The following is an 18,329-nucleotide window of genomic DNA, read 5'->3' as shown; positions in this document are numbered from 1 at the left end:
TTCTGTCTGCAGTTTAGAGAGAGAGAGAGAGAGAGAGAGAGAGAGAGAGAGAGAGAGAGAGAGAGAGAGAGAGAGAGAGAGAGAGAGAGAGAGAGAGATTATTTCTGCCTCACCGTGAGTGTGTGGTCTCTTAAGGCTTTCAAAATATGGTTATGAGTCTGAGTTGCACATGCAGGTGAGAAAGCACCTGCGAAGTCTGAGCATCTGTCATCCGAGTATCGACACAAAGCTTGCATCTACATACCAACATCACCAAAAAATCAGAGAGGAGCAATGGTGGGACGTAAAGGACGCCCTCCTGTTAGGTACATTTTCTCACCATTTTTTTGATGTCATTATTATACATGTAGAGGTGCCCGTCGATGTGCATGCCTAAAAGCAAATTGTATAAAAAATAATGTATATATTTTTACAAAAGCAAGTTGCTTCTAGAACTACCCGTTGACGAGAATGTTTGTAGCTTGCTAAATTTTATTTAGTGTCTAAAGACCTGCATGTTAACGTGAATGCCTAGAGACGATGTTTACATATGAAAAAAAGATTTCAAATCATCCAAGCTTGCTAAATTTCAGATTAATTAAAATGTCAATTAGTGTCTAAAAACCTGCATGTTAACATGCATGTGTAGAGAAAAGTGATTAATGTTTCAAAAGAGATTATTTTTGTTTTTTATATTCAAAATTAAGAAACCCTCATGTGAGGTGTCCATTGGATTATTATATTTTTTGAAATTTTGTTCCACATTCAAAGGAGGAGCTATCCAAATATTTTCAAAGATTGATTGTGTATTTTATTGAACGTCAACTTAAAGACCTGCATATCAACGTGCATGTTTAAACCAATGTTTCTAGAATTTGTTTTTATGCACAAAAGAGGTTCTAGTCATACATGTTACATGTTATCGTGCATCTTTACAAGCAATGTTTGATTGGAGATAGTATTTATTTTTTGTCTTCAATCTTTATTTTTTGACTATGTAAAGATTAAATTCTGTTTGAAACATTACTTATAGACATGCATGTTAACGTTCATGTTTAAAGGCAATGTTTTCATTGTTAACGTTCATGTTTAGAGCTTATAGACATGCATATTAAAGTTCATGTTTAGAGGCAATGTACAAATGTTTTCAGATGTTGATTGTGTATTTTATTTGTAGTCCATCTCGTGGAAGATTAAAGAAAAGTCTACATAATGAAAAGTCTACACAACCACTTGAAAGTAGTGAACAGGTGTCAGTAACAGAAATTTCAGAGTGTCATGGCATTGAAGAGGAAGAGATTCACTCTGTGGATGTTGACCAAGGGTCTATGCATGAAATTGATGACACATTGGCTCCTGAAGAAAACGAACTTCAAATTATCCCTTGGGAAATGCGAGATGAGGTAACTACAGCTGCAGAGATTGATGAGAAGCAAAATATTTTTATGCATAGAGGTGCCGATGTACTTCAAACCACACGTATGTTTAGTTGATTCGACTGTCCTCCTATACCATTGTGTAGGTTGATTCCATATGCTAGAGTCAGAGGTTTAAGAGATGATTTAGGTGGATTAAAAACGGCTTTTGCAAGGGAAGGATATATGCAAGAAAAGGGAGCTTTCATTGTTTCACTTTGGACATTTAAGAGAGAGCAAACCATTGCTACAGGTAAGTTGAAGCTTCTTAAATTTGTTAAGCGAATTTCTATTTTAAAAATTCTTTTTGAATTCAATAATTTTGGTTTCTTGTTTTGAAGATGACATGAAGGAAAAGTGGGATCCTCTTTGGATAGAAATCAATGAGGAGTATGAGTTGGAGCTCAAAAGTCAACCAAGGTTTGCAGATCTGTCACACCACATGTTTTATGTTTGGGAGGGCAACCATCGCACGCTTGCATAGACTGAAGCTATCAAAGAGAAGTTTTCCACCTCAAAGGAGAGACATTGTAGGGTCCTTTGTACTATCATAGATCCCACCAAGGTTCCTGAGATTGCATTGCTAAGTAGCTTGCAACGAATGAATGTGTGAGTATCTACTAAAGCATATATCTTGTTGTTGAATACTTTATTATGGAAACAAATCAATATGGGTTTTTGCAGTATGAACATGCATGCTTTGGTGGCCACTCACATACGGGATGAGATTGTGAACACCAATCACATATGTGCAGCTGAACATGAAAGCTACCTAAAAACTCTCCTCGACAAAGATCAGAAACTAATTGCATCTGTGTGAAGAAAGTATGATAAAGGTGCAGAACCTTGGTATCCACTCACACGACGCTACCTTGGCATGCTAGTTTATGATGTGAGTTTTTTTTTTTTTTTGCTTGCAAATTATTTTTAAGTCATTTGAATAACTCTTAGACAAATTGGTTCTTTTTATAGATTCAAATAACTAAAGATAAAGAGTCTAGATTGACTCAACTCAAGCAAGGAATGCTTGTAGAGGATGTGAAAAAGGAGGAGAAGAGCATTCATCGTGAGATAATACATAAATATCAAGAACACATTGGAAAGGTACACTTCACCAAATAATCAAGCAATAGTCATTGTGTTGATTGTTGTTATGGATGTGAAGTAAAACTTCATGCTCTTTGTATTGTGTTGTAGCTCTTGAATATTTTGGATCCCAATCTTGGGACAGACTGGTTAGCAAAGATTATGTCACTCAAATGGGGACATGACAGCTGGGCAACTTTGGAGAAGCTAAACTTGATTGCACTCCATGATGCCCCTATGCAGAATAGAATCCAATGGGTTTCATTACTCGAGTCTAATAGGATCACAAGGACTGCTTTTGGTTTGAAGAAGGGCTATAATTTGTTTCGACAGTGAGTATGATTTACTAGTTATTTAATGTTTGGCTTGCTTTGTCCAAGAAATAATATTTGTTGTGGTATTTTTCTTTTTTTAAATTTGTAGTTGGCTCCGTAGAGAGGGCTACCTTGCTCGTGTCTATGAGAGAGCAACACAACTTGTTTTGGACAATTCAAATGTGCCAGGAGGGGCACCATTCCCACATGAATGCACATTGGGGTTCTACTTTGATGAAATTAAGTTTGAAGCTAGGTCTTTTCTCTATCCTTTGGAGGTTTCTTTTGAGGCCAAAAGCAAAGATGTAGAGAAACAAGCACTCAAGAAAGTTGATACTTTTTGAATGGCAGCTCAACGATTGGCTTACAGGTTTGTAACAATTTTGATCTTGCTTTGTATGTCACTATCGATTCATGTGTTCAATGTTTTTGTTTCTTGTTAGGTTTTTGTCACTTTTGGTTTCAAAGGGGATCTTGCCAACTCTCCCATTTGTGGTGAGACAGTGGGCACAGACTGCGTCAAAGGACACATATATGTACCCCCCTAGCATGCCCACTTTGACAACATGGGAGAAAGATACATGTCCATGGTGGTTAGATATGGTGCAGGGTCACATCCTTGAGAGAGAGAAAGAGCTTCGAGAAACCATGCTTAGGGATGCAGCAGCAGAGGCGAGACAACCACCACCTCCTACTTCAGAGGCGAGACAACCAGGTATGCTTATGTCATTCTTTAACTTTTATGTTTTCATGTTGTTGATTCTTGTAGGTTCAAAAACTGTTGTATATATCTTTTAAGGTGTCCACTTGTCTAGTGAGAGGATGGAGATTGTAGTTGATACCACTATTGTGAAGGATGTTCTAGAGCATGGTAAGTGTCGGAATTTTTATTGTCGAATTTTATTAATACTTTGTGAAAAAGTTCACATATCATAAATATGTTGTCGCAGACTCCTCGGGCTTGATTGTTGTTAGGAGGAGCATACAATTTTTTTATCTTTTGGAGTCTCCTTGACGTTACCCAATGCTTCCTGTTGATACTCGATGTATTTCTATTGTTGGCGATTACATTTCTATTGCTGCAAACTATAGAGAGGGTACTCACAATGCATCGTGGAATCTTATGCATCAACATATGTCTCGAGTTTGCTCAAGCGGTGTGCCATACACTCGTGGAGGAAATTTTGTTTCGTGGGCCGCAGATTTTGTCTTCTTGGATCTTCCTTTTGGTGGATTGCATATTGGTTCTTCTTCTCCATCTCGTTGGGATATTTGCACTAAGGAGCATGTATGATCTGCTATCCATTTGAATTTTTCTACACTTGCAGATTCTGGATGGCTGCTTATTATGGCTTCTACTGCAGGTATTTGTGTTGTGTTTGATTACTTGCATTAATATTATTTCATAATATCGGTAGTTTTTTCTTACAAGAACCTATGAATAGGAGAGGTTATTGGATGGGTGGAGAGGTTCTGTCGTGCTTCAGAGATGGTGGTACATCGTCGCATTATAGTGCTCCATCATAGTTCATATGGATATGTTGAGAGTTTATCTGGTCGAATTCAGGTATTGTTTTCACTTCAGTATTGTATAGTTTTGTTGAGGCTCTTTCTTCAATGTTTCTTCAATGTTGTGGTTTTGTAATTTGATTTGCAGTGCCAGTGCTCTATGCTACTTATGGTACACAGGATTGGGATGCAGCCAGCATGCTTTGTGGCTGAAAGCACCAGTATGTTCTCTCGCTTGGGTATCCAGCCTTCATATTCGTTCATGACACACCATTTTCCGGAGCCTTCCTTAGCTAGATCAGGATCAGGGATGCCTTGGCGGGGTGAGATGCAGCGGAGCCAGGCTTTTGTTGAGCTGCTTTGTCGACGTGGAGGTATTTGTTTGAAGCTTGGGTGTGGTACAGCTCCCGTTTTGGCTGCATGCTTATCATCTGAACGAGCATGTGCTACGCTTGACACCGATGAGTCTCTTATTAGAGACTATGTGGTTCCCTTGCTTTGCCCTAAAAAGCAAAGCCGAGAGGAGACATCTACCTCTCTGGATGTTGAGGATGAGGGTGACATGCCATCGCGTGTTGACCCTTATGATGACTAGTGAGACTTCGCTCCTACTATGACATTGACATTACTTTTGTGTTTTTGATCTTTATGTTGTGTTTCACTTTTTGGCATTTATGTATCTTGCATAAGAATTACGTCTAATGTTATTAGATCCATAGATTAAATTTTGATTACATGCATAATAACTACATATACTTTTGTTTGTTTGTGGAAGTGCATTGCCGATTTATGCAGAGGCAGCAGCTCAAAGAATGGCGAAGGAATTGAGATACGACTTTCGTATATGTGAAACGCGTCATAAACGCAATGTTTTCATTGATGACGAATGCAACTCTTCATAGAGTCTAAGAATTATTAGCGAGTGCTTATGATATAGAGTTTAAGTATTGACAAATGGACATATCATTCCTTCTATGATTTTGAAAGTGAATATTTTGAAATCCTCATGTGAGGTGTCCATTGGACCATGGTTAGTTTGAAATTTTCTTCATTTTACAAAGGAAGCTTTGTCCAATTTTTTTAATGAAAGGATCTTGTATTAATGATTTGACAACATAATTTGTATTATGGATAATACATAACATTGTGAATTGATGAGACGAATGCGACTCCTTCAAGAATTTAGAGAATTATTGACAAGTGGTTGTGATGTAGGGTTTAGTTATTAACAAATAAGATAGTGTTTGTGAAAATGTAGCTTGTTAAGTTCATTTTCTTGTATTATGATTCACTTCCCTATTTTGTTTGCTCTGTGTTTTGGGTCTTTATGTTATGTTTCACTTTTTGGCATTTATGTATCTTGTGAAAGAATTACGTTTAATGTTATTAATGAGATCCATAGATTGAATTTTGAGTGCATGCATATTGACTACATTCACTTTTGCTTGTTTGTGGAAGTGCATTGCCAATCTATGTAGAGGCAGCGGCTCAAAGGATGGCAAAGAAATTGCGATACGACTTTCATATCTGTGAAAGGAGTCATAAACGCAATGTTTTCATTAATGACAGATGCGACTCTTCATAGAGTCTAGAGTTTAAGTATTGACAAATGGACATGTCATTCCTTGTATGATTTTGAAAGTGAATATTTTGAAATCCTCATGTGAGGTGTCCAATGGACCATGGTTAGTTTGAAATATTTTTCATTTTACAAAGAAAACTTTGTCCATTTTTTATGGAATTGTCTTGTATTAATGATCTAACAACGTAATTTGTGTTATGGATAAACATTAAGTCATTGATGAGACGAAAGCAACTCCTTAAAGAATTTAGAGAATTATTGGCAAGTAATTGTGATGTAGGGTTTAGTTATTAGCAAATGGGATAGTGTTTGTAATACTATAACTTGTTGAGTTCATTTTCAAGTATTATGATTCACTTTCTTAATTTGTTTGCTTGGATCTGTGTTCGCTCGGAAAATGTCGCTCAGGGTATGGTAAGACTCCAATACATCTAAAACAAGTCCTAAATTAAATTTAGTAAAGTTTTGTCGTGTCGGCATCACTTCATGCTTTGTTGACTTTGAAATCACCAAGTTTTGTGACTAGATGGCCTGTGGAGTTGGTTAGTCACTTTTGAAGCTATGGACTTGTCCGCTACATAGTCCTGAAGCTACTCATCTAGTTTTGGCCCATTTGGAGTCAGTTTGACTTCATATGTCAAATTTGATGCTTTGTATCGAGCTATTTTCTACTGTTCAAGAGCTTGCATTGACTGTTTTCATGAAACCATCCATGTACATTGTGTATAGACTTAGTCTATAAGCTGTCTGTGGAGTCCGAAATTCAATTATGGTATCTTGCAAAAACCTAGATTTTCTACTTGGGACCCCCTCGACCCCTGTTGAATGGTCATTCGGTAATATAGAAGTGTTCTATTATATAGGGGCATGCTACAATTCAAGTCTCATCCAATTTGGTTGAGCTGACAGGCTGTTATGGTCAATTTTGAATCGTAGGACTTTGTGCACTGCTGGGTTTCTATGGTTTTTTCCTTGAGCCTAGACTTGCTACTGGCCATATAGAGTTGATCATTGATAAGTTTAGAACTTACCCCTTATGTCTCTTGTGAGACGGCCCTGTAAAAGGGCGACTATGGCCTCCAAAAATCGTACGCGAAGAAGGTCAAAAGCTCTCTTTTCCAAGGGCGACTAGTGGAAATGTGGTGATTTTGGGCTACTTTGGATATCTATACTCGGATTTCCTAAACTATTTTTCCCCAAACTCCCTGGTTAGTCCTACTAGGCCGTGAAATCTATGCTAGACTCAAAAATTTGCGAAAGTAGGTCTTGGCAGCCTAATTTAGGCTTCCTGCTTCCATCTGCCAATTTGATTGAAATTTTTTGTGCTTGTCTGCCTTGTTCTTCTGATCATCAACGTATCTTCATTTTTTTCACCTGAGCTTGTTTGCTATTTATTATTAATTTTTGACCTGTTTAATTAAAAAATAAATAAAACAATAAAATTCGCTAAAAGCAAAGTGAAAATCCAATAATTAAGAAAATCCATTAAAAAATAAATATTTATTGTTTTTTGGTGGATTTCTCCATTTTTAAGTCCCAATATCAAGAAAAATGATGGAAAAAAAACCAATTTTTGATGATTTTCTGATAGAATATACACTATTTACTCTCATTGGTGAGATGTTATCAGCTATATTTTCCCTGTTGATGATGTAAGGGCATTATTAGGTAATTTTGCAAAAAATCACAAGTTAACATCAATCTATTTCCTCTCTCTTCAAACATTGCCCTTAATTACTTAGTTCCCTTTCACCCCTCCTAGATGGTGTACGCCGGGACGACTGCGTGCATGGGTTGAACAAATGTGTCTATGCATAGCCTTTGTTGGCTCTATCATGCTTTGAAGATCAATGCATTTCAAACAATTATGATGTGCAAGAGTTGGGTCTTGAGTAATTAACTCAAGGGTTTTTGATGTCGAGGTTTTCTTTTGCGGTCTTCCAAAGAGCAAATCTTGTATCTTGTGTGCGCATTGCTTTATTGTAGCGTCAGGATGCATTGGCACACTGATTTTTTGAGTTGTTGGTATCAATAATGATGGTTGTCAAGCTTTTATCCTCCATTGGTATCTTCGTTTGTCTTGGTCAAAATGTTGTGCTTGAGTCTTTTGAGACTTAGCTCTCCATTGCTTGGTTTTACAGTTTGCGGAGAAGATAAGTGCTCCTTTTTCTTCCAAACCCATTTTGTTTTAGGTTCCCTTCTCGAAGATTCTCCTCTTTGTATTTTGAACCTTGGAACCGTCTTTGGTACACTAAATGATGTTTTTGGGCACCCAAATTTGAATCGGCTTGTCCTTAAGCTGTGCTTTTCGTACCCAAATTTGCATGACTTCTTTCATGCTACTTGTAAGAATTTGCTTGTCTAAAGGATGGAGAAGATTGATTGCTTCGTGGTTTAATTTGCTGGTAACATCCTTTCCATTCCTCCTTGCTTGGTGCAATTGGAACAATGAGTTGTCTGCCTTTAGGTGATAGCTTGAGCTGATTGGTATCCCAATCTGGTACTACCCTTGTACGTGCGCATCCATGAGATTCCAAGAATCATTTTCTCATTCATGTGTTCATCTGGTAAGAATAAAAATTGGTGAGGGCATGAACATCCATGTATATCACATTCAAGTTGACTACTCCCAATGCCGGTGTTGGGTTCTTGTTGAATCCTTTAATAGTCGATATTCCCGCTATCAAAGACTGACTTGTTGATTTTTTGTATGTGGAATAATTGATTGTATTTACTCAAGCTCTTGTATCAACCAATGCATTTGTGCTATGATTGTCTAGCTGTACTTTGATGTGAAGGTCTATTCCATCTAATCATTCATCATCTCTTGACACTGCATCTTTTTGTAATTCTATAGTCGGTCACCTGGTTCCAGAGTGTTGATGGAAACAGATATTTGTTGATTTTTGAGAGCATCTTTCCTTTTGAGTACTCAAAATCGAGCTTCCTCTTGGGCTTTATAAATAACCGGTTGTGGTTTTATCTTTCTTTGCTTTGCTGCATGCATCTTTTCTAGCAATTCATTGGTTAGTGGAAAATTGTACTTTTTTAAACGACGTCCACTAATCCAATCAGCCATTATTGGTTCACCATCCAAGGTGGATAACTTAACTGCTCCACTTGGAGATACATCTTCAATGATAAACGGTCCGTTCCCTTTTTCTTAAACTTGGGAATGTGTTGCTCAAGGGAATAAACTAAAACTTAGTCCCCTTTTTGGAAGATGTTTGTAATTAGATGGGAAACAAAAAACTATTTTTGTTTCTGCTTTTGTGCATAGATGTGAGATACAGCAGTTCACCTCTACTCATCAATATTTTCTAATTTTTCAAGTCTCTCAGACAATTCATGTCCAGTCCAATCAAAATCCTTAGCTACCCTTAGTGTCGGCGGCAATAGAAATTCTATCGACAATATGGCATCAAGACCATAAACAAGGTTAAAGGGTGTAGTAGTTAAGCTGTCTTGAATGAAACTTGATAAGCCCATAGAGCAGCATGGAGATTCATTTCCAAATATTTCCTCCCTAAACTAACCAATTTAGTCAAGACCGAGCTAAGAATTTTATTCACATGCTCAGCTTGTCCATTTGCTTGTGGGTGATAGGGAGCCTATTTGTTATTGATGACCATAAATCCATTAAGCAGATAATCAATTACCTCATTAAGAAAATGAGTTCCCCTATCACTGACAATTTCTATTGGCAGTCCATATCTTGTGAGCACACTCTCATACAAGAATGCGGTTGTGATTCTGGCATCATTCTTTTGAGCTTCTTTAGCCTCGGCCCACTTGGTAAAAAAGTCTGTAGCTATAACGATATATTGAGCTTGGGTTCTATAAGCAGGTGGCTGTATTGGACCAACAAACTCTGTATCCCATTTTGCAAAAGCTCTAGCCCCCATCATTGGTCTTAAGAGCATGCTATCTACACAGGTTGGCATTTTTGCTCGTGGACATGCATCACACCTTCGAACATATTCTTTGGTATTTGCAAAAAGTATTGGACACCATATGCCTACCATTAAGATTTCTCTTGCGGTGATTTCACTAGAAAAGTGACCTCCAGCTAATCCAGCACATGCTTGTTCTATAATGGGAATATATTTGTCTTCATATGCACAAAGACGCAAATGGTAATCTTTACCTCTCCGATACAATTGGTTTCCAATAAGAGCATAGTCTCTTGCTTCAAATTCAATTGCTCTTTGGCGGCATTTACTTATACCCTCAAGAAATGTTTGGCTTGATAAGTAAGCAACTAAATAGTTACTCCACTTAGGAATGAGTGATATTAGGAACAATGTCACATGAGGTATGGGTGCTTGTTTCTAGCATTGAGGACAATTTTTTACAAATGAATGAACATCGCTCGTCATAGTTGGTCAAAATACTCCAAGTCTCAAGATCTGTTGCATAGTTTGGTCTTCCGCAAAGTGAAGTCCTACTACAATAATATGTACTTGACTTAGATATTGGGTTTTCTCCTCAGGATTAATGCATAAAAGCAATATTCCATCTTGATTTATTTTGTAAAGCCTTCTAGCTAGTAATTGATACATACACGGCTGCTCAATTAATCCGATTGTAAAAGGGAGTGCTATTTGCAAATCCACTTGAGCTATGTTCATCAAGGATACCATGTTTTCCGACCATCAAGGTATCATTTCCACGGAGAATAGATATGCATCTGGTAGATCATCGTCTACTCCCTTAGATAGTTCGCATGATATAATCATTGACAAATGATATGCTCTTTGATGAGTGGTTCCCCTTTTCACAACCATAGTGAAATCAAATTCCAAAAGAATGATAAATCATCTCACTATTAATCTTGTGTTGCATGGCTTGTTGATCAAGTACATTAAGGCTTGGTGGTCCACAAAGAACACAAATTTGTTTGCTAATATATAATGTCTATACTTTTCTATGGCATAGATCATTCCTAATCCTTCCCTTTTGGTGGTTGTATAGTTTTTATCTTCCATATTCAATTGTCTCCTAGCATCAGAAATAGGAAAATAAAATTTTTCATCTTGTGGTTGAGCTAGAATACACCCAATGCCAAAATTGGAAGCATCTACATGTATGTGGAATATTTTATTCCAATTTGGTGCTTTTAATATTGGAGCTGAAGTGAGAGCTTGCTTAAGTTTCATGAAGGATTCTTCACACTCATCAGTCCATTCAAAGAGTGTAATCAAGCTATACATGGGTTTTGCAATTATAGCGTACATGTAAATGAACCGTCTGTCCATGAACGTGCACTTTTCAGGATTTAAGCAAATCCTACAAAGTCTACATTTTTGGAATACCTTTTTGAGGTGTTTAATATGATCAGTCCGGATTGATGAACGTATACATAGATCATCCATATATACTTCCAAGAAATTCTTTAGAAGCATGGCTCATTAATCTTTAAAAGGTGGAAGGAGCATTAATTAACCCAAAAGGCATTCCCCGATAGGCAAAAATACCCCATTCAGTTGCAAAGGTAGTTTTGTGCTGATCTTTGGGGTCAACCAAAAGCTGATTGTATCCCAAAATGCCATCTAAAAAACTGTAAGCTTCTTTTCCTGCAACTCGTTCTAAAACACACTCAGTGATTGGAAGAGGAAAGTTGTCTCTAATTGTAGTTGCATTCAGTTTCTTCAGATTGACACACACTCTTAATTTTTATTTTTCTTGGATACTATCACAATTGGAGACACCCAATCTGTGTGTTAATTTTCATAAATGAATTCGGCTTCCTTTAGCTTTTCTATCTCTTCTTTGATATTTCTGGAAAATGTCTCATTATAAGTGTATGGAATTTGTCTGCTTGGTGTCGCATCATCCCTCATAGGTATGGTGTATTGACAGATTTCTGGATCAACACCCTTGAGATCCTTATAAGACCAAGCAAAGATATCTTTGTATTCTTTCAATAAGCTTAACATAAGCTCTTCCTCTTCTTCTGTCAGGTCGTTTGCAATGTAGGTAGGTCTAGAATCTTCTCCTAGTTCGGCGAGATATATCTTTTTTGCGTTTTTAGGTCCTTTGTAGGACTCACCCTTTTTTCGTAGTTCCGTAATAGGTTGTTCGACAATGACTTTTCGGTCATGGAGAGTATATTTATTATAATGGGATGGAACACTCATTACGTCTTTACCATCCTCCCCAGTGGTTTCCATTTCGGTCATATATATCTCCTTCATAGCGTTTTTCAACTCTTGATATTTCTTTCTTCGTTCAGCTCGTTTCATGGTTGAATCCTTATCCTAGTATTTAGGTTTTTCTTGAGTTTCCTTTCTCATTTTTTTTGATGTTTCTGATATTTCTCATTTTTTGTTTAAAGGATATCTACCAGTGATTTTCTCTTTGACACAATCATGTGTATCTATTTGCATCAAAAATTGTGTTCTACTAGAGACTGATGGCATAGGTCTAGCTTTCAAGCTCCTCATGTCTCTTTTTCTTCTATACCATTTCTATCTTCTTGGTTTTTGGTTTGGAAAGTCAAAAAACTTTTCCTCCCCTCGTTCTATGAGTAGTTTAGCTCTCATATGTTCTTTTTCTGACCGTGAATCATGTGAGGTAGCTGAATGTTCCTCGAACACATATGCTGCATCAGAATAGAGGGCTAAAAATACTCTGTGAGCCTTCATCAAGTACTTGGATTCTTGAATTTTGTCTTCAATGTGAAGGGTTGAGATCATTTGTATGGGAACTATATCATACCCATCCTCATTGCAAAATTTTGTAGGCATAGATGTATTTACACATAGATTCACTGTTGCCAAAATTTGATTCCACTCAAATGCTCAAAAAAAATCTCTGGAAAGGGTTTAGGTATATAGGCTTCATCTGTGCAATCCCTTTCGAAGATACATCTTCTCGTTTTAAACTCTTTTTTTTTAGGCTCCGCACATCCAAATAGGTGAGTCTTTGTTCAACCAAGATGGAAGCTTAGTTTAAGCTGAAGAGACTGAGCCAAATTCTTGGATGGGAATTTTCATGACATCTCTATAAGTGTGATCTTTTAGATTAACCCTTGTTATTGATCCCACTTGCTTCAAGTACAGATAATTGTTTTTCTAATCGTGGGTGAGTTGTACTTGTCACATGAAAGGTCTTCCCAAGATGATTTCGTAATTGAGTTTCTTTCCAAAGTCCACTATTGCAAAAGTGTGTTGATAATCAATCCAACATGAATTAACTATCACTTTTTCAAGCAGTCCTAAGGGTCTCTCGATGTGTCCATCAACCAATTGCAATTTCATTCGATTTTGTCTAATGGCTGGTTGCCCCCACGATTCCCATACTACTTTCGTGGCTATGGCTATTCCAGTATTGCCATGGTTTCTATATCATTATATCTCACTGGAAGGGTTGTTTTTCCTTCTTCCCCTTTGTCTTGTTCTCCGACTTTGTTCATTGAAACGGATCTAGCCTCTTTTTTAATCCAATTTGTGTTTTAGTTTTTTATTTTTTTTTGCGATAAGCCCGGTTATCCCCACCTTCTCTAGAGTTTTATATAGATTATTCCATAAATATGGTCTAATTATTAACAGCTCTCCTAAAGTAAGAGTGAATTGAATGGGTGTAGACATGATTGAAAGGATGTTGTCTACCTCTAGGGTCTGTTCTGCTCTTTTTATCTTAGTGGTTTTACACACTATGGATTCATCTTCGTTATCTCCCGAGTAACAGGGTAGTGTTTAGAGTCATGTGTTTAGACATTCATGAAGCTTTAGAATTGCAATCCCCATACAAGGATTGTACATCCATGTCCATATCAAGAGGTAGATTGTCTAGCCAAACTTCCTATATAGGAGTTGACTTCAAAGTTAGACTCCCATCATTAATCTCTCTAACTTTTTCCCATAAGCATCTTCATTGTTAGGCACTATGAGTTCTGGCTCTTTTGTTCAAGGTGGGTTCTTACACCACTTCGGATTTCTCTTTACTAGTTCCTACCACAAGCTCCTCAAGTTTTGCCATTGATAGCCATTTTTCGGCTCTTTGTAATTGCCACAGTGAGTTACCTCACCCTACCAAAATCACCCAACATTGTGGCTATCCCTACCATTTCACTGTACATAGGCGTGCGTGAGTTATGGGACTTTTCCCATATCTTCTTAAAAAACCCTCAATTAGCTAGTCATTGGGCTAGTTGAGCCAAAAAAATAAAAAATAAAAGTATATTATGGTCCATTTGTGTGTAAATATTGCATTGTATATAGGGCCTAAATAAAAGGATTTTTCGTAATTATTTTGGTATTTATTTAAATATTTCTACGTAGGGTATGTTATTTATGCTATGTACATTGACTCACCATTACCATATTTTTTCTTACCATTTTGCATACTCTTTATTCCATATAAAAATAATGTCATGCAAGCTTCTCTTATTTTTGGTGTAACTCCATCTCAACAAAAAACCAAAAAAGCTAGTTCTATTTATGTGTATATTTTTTCACTATTGTGATTTTTTTCCTTCCTACATCTATTCTCTATTACTCTCATAAATTAGACCATCAAAAATATTCATCTTTTTATGGTAGACTTATGATGAGAGAGATTTATTTTGACCCCTTTATATTTTTTCCACCTATATTATTTATATTTGACATGTACATATATTTTTAGACCCCTCAATATTTGATTTTGTTAGTTGTACTATTCACTTATATCATGATCTCAACAATATCTTCAATTATAGACCTACCAAATAAGGTCAAGGGTATGTGGCATGCATGCATGCACTATGGAGGGCTCACTCTTGGAGGCATTCAAAAGAATCATCCAAAGAAGGACCCCACAAGGACTTTGTGCAGTGGAAAGATACGGTCAGTTTTGCTGAGTTTTTAAAGGTCACTTGCTCTCCAAATTTGAAAAGGTAATACAAACAAAAGTTGTAGCTCGTGGACTAAACATTTACCTCAAATTTTTTCATATTTTTCTGAGCTACGAGCTGTGAGCTATGATTTTATTGGTGGACCCTAGTTTGCCCATGCTATGCAGCCACACTCCCTCTTCCACTTTATCATTTTTCTCTTTCACACACACTTCTCCACTCATCATCCCCACCTCTCTCACCACTCCTCTTTGCACCCTCCTCACCTTCTTCTCAACCTTGAGGAATAAGAGAGACCATGGTGAACTCATGTCTCCTACACACACTTCCATTCCAAAATTGACCACCTAGTCTCATTTTTCCTCATCCATATTACCCATATCTATCAAAAAACCATTTTTCCTCATCCATATTACCCATATCTATCAAAAAACCACAAAATTCAGCCTCTTCTCTTGAAAGACAGCACCATGGTGATTGATTACTCATGTTCACTTACCTTGGCTCCCAAGGAAGGTCAAGAGTGGAGAAAAAACGTATCGTCAAAGCTAGTGGACCGTCAACAAGCGTCAAAATTGATCCTACTCAAGACACTTGGAGCATCAACATTGTAAGAAATCCATATTTTCTTACCTATTAAGAGTTTTTTCTTCCTTATTGTATCCTACTTGGATACTCCCATTGTAAATATCCAATTCCATTTGTAAATCAATAAAAATACTAACTCTACTAATTTACTAACACTAACCTACTATGAAAAGTCCTATCACCTCCACTTCTCTCCTCTCTCTCTTCTTCATTCATCCACACCAACTTCTTAATAATTCCAATGCAAAAGAAATTAGATAAGTGCTGAAAATATAACCCAACCATGGTTAGAGGAGTAACCCTAGCCTCAAAATTGCTATAAAAGGAGGGTGTAGCTAGCACAAAAGGGGGGAGCCATAAGCAAGAGCACTATGCTATAGCTTGAGAAGCCAAGCTCAACCTCTCTAGAAGGAGCTCTTGAGTGGAAGCTCATTGTCTTATGCATGTGCATGTGTTGTAATAGGGGTGATTAGCAAGGGAACTCTATGCCATTGTAAGAGAGAGTGATCATTCAATTGAGAGTAGGAAATCTATCATTTCTCCTACTAGTGTAAGCCCAACATTTGCTGAATCAAGGAGGGTGGATTTGGACTAAGCTTGGATACTTTGTCTCCCTTCCAACGTGAAGTAATGGACAACAATGATGCGTAAGTGTCTTGGTGTTTTTTTGTTAAGTTCTTGATAGCTTGTCTCTGGTGTTGTCATCAATCTAGCCATAAATCCCACATACTGTAAGAGGGTGACAGGGTGGAGAGAACTCCCCTGGCCTTAAGACAATGATTGGAGTGGCTTTTCTTGTGATGTGTTGTGGTGAAATTTATGCAAGCTATGTTGAACAAATACTAATCTCACTTTGATTTTTCATGACAGATTTGTAAGAAGGTATTAATGCAACAAGCACCCCTCCCCCTTTCTCTCTCTTTCTTAAATATATAATTGTGTTTGCTTGATCATTGCCGATACGTTTCAAAGCAGCCCGAGCACTATCTCTCTCTCTCTCTCTCTCTCTCTCTCTCTCTCTCTCTCTCTCTCTCTCTCTCTCTCTCTCTACGCATCCTAGTTTGCATCCAAAACTAGGTGGTGCCCCAAATTTGTGTAGGGTTAGGTTGCGGGTTTGTGTGTGTGTTTGTTGTTTTTTCCAACCCCAACCCAATTGAGCAGCATGGGAGCCTAGAAGAGTGCTTGGAGGCCACTCTTCTTGTTTCCCGCCCCAGACCGCCTCAAATTGGTGCCCCCACTGAGGAACAACTTGTGTATGTTTTTGTATAGGATCAATCTTTAGAATAGTCAAGTAGTTTGCATGAATCACGAGAACTTGTATGATCCTTTCACTCCGATTGCAAGGCAAAAGGTACACATAATTGTTAGTACTAAGTTGCAATTTCAACGTGTAATTCGTAGAATTTTAGATTCTCTTAGGTTAGCCGAAATAAATGCTTCGGTAAATCCTTTCATTTTTCCTCTCATTAGGTACGATCTTAGTTTCGATGTATATATCTTTGTTCTATTTTAGGCATTAGGTTATGTATAGAGCATGAATAATGGCCCAAAATTTTCCCTTTTCACTTCACACCACATATTAGGATGAATATTGCACTCAGTAGAAAGATACATTTTCAGCAGCGTATGGTGTTTATGTTTGGGGCTGAAAGAACAGGGGAAATTCTTGCATCTCCACAACCTGTCATCCTACCTCTCATCAACTACCACACTTCTTTTGATGTACATGTGTTCATTTTATTTTAAAATGAAGTGCAGCCAAGCAAAATAGTGTGTATGTTAGTTATTTCTTTGTCCAAGTTTGTTACAAAAACAAAAAAACAATCATTTGTTCTAACAAGGAGTGTGTGTGCAGTGAAAGTTCAATCCTTAGATATCTAGCTCTATTACCGATTGAGTTGCAGGAGCAGGTAGTAAAGCGTCTCCCTCATAACAAGAGGGTGGTGAAGCTAAGATGAAAAGTCCTACGTGTGGATTCCATTTTCCTTTTGCTGTTGGGCACTAAGGAAGACCGCACATTCATCCAAATAGTGTGTACCCTACGATTGGTAAATAGAGTGAAATTTGGTGTTTGGCGAGTGCATTTCACCATTGAGGAAGAATCTTCAGGAAACTTGTGGCCAGAGTTCATGCTTCATAGACTCACATTTGGTGAATTTTTTCCTCATTTGCGTCTTATTAATAGTCTTCCTTTCACTTTCAACAAAGGAGATAGGGAGCTATTTAGGGCTTGTCTTAATAAAGAGAGCATAGAGAAGATTGCAAATTTGTATAAATTCTCATCCTTCTCTACTTTCTATGACACTTTGTTCATAGAGACATTGTAAATCTCTTGATGCTTATGAATTATTTAACCATAATCCTAAGGATTTTTTGTCCAAGAGTCTTGTAGCACAAGTGGAGTATTTAAATCTTGCAAGCTTGATTGGACTTGATGAGGATGTTCTTTATGAAATTGTGAGAAGGTTGCCTCATTCCGACTATGTGGAACTCGAAGGAAAGGAGCTCCTAGTCAACTGCTACTTTCTCACAGCCTTCGACGAGCATGAAGATCTAGTTTTTATACAAACCGCTTGTGCATTGGGAATTGTAGAGCAAGTGCAATCCATTACTTGGGACGTGGTTTCTCTTCTAGATCCAGGAAATGAAGTTCTAGAGATTTCTGTTTATCACCTTAGCTTTGAAGAATTTCAACCCTTCTTAGATCTCATAAATAGTCTACCTTTTTGTTTTGATCAAACAAATTGAGACCTCATTGAAGCTTGGATAGCTGAAGAAGAAAACCTAGAGTGGTACTTTCTTACTTCTTCATTTGCAGGCGAGTGGTTCTAAGTTTCTATTGTATCCCTTGTTGCAACTCGTGTTGTAATCTTTCATAATAATGGAAAGCCAACGCCAAATGTCCGGATATCCTCTTTTCTTTGGAGAGCCTGGAGAGGATGCAGAATTATTTTTAGCAAATTTCAAGATGTCTTGCCGTATTAAGAGGATAGTAACTGATCAAGAGCGCGTAGAAA

At 37.4% G+C, this 18,329-nt stretch overlaps 1 pseudogene; it reads left to right on the top strand.

The window, feature by feature from the left end:
- The first annotated feature begins 273 nt into the window (after positions 1 to 273).
- LOC147418644 (uncharacterized) lies at positions 274 to 5,205 on the top strand (annotated as a pseudogene).
- Positions 5,206 to 18,329: the final 13,124 nt, after the last annotated feature.

Source organism: Adiantum capillus-veneris, chromosome 29, assembly GCF_014529385.1.
Source record: "Adiantum capillus-veneris isolate H3 chromosome 29, ASM1452938v2, whole genome shotgun sequence".
Taxonomy (NCBI): domain Eukaryota; kingdom Viridiplantae; phylum Streptophyta; class Polypodiopsida; order Polypodiales; family Pteridaceae; genus Adiantum; species Adiantum capillus-veneris.
The sequence above is the reverse complement of the archived record's forward strand: the minus strand, read 5'-3'. Positions and strand labels throughout refer to the sequence as shown.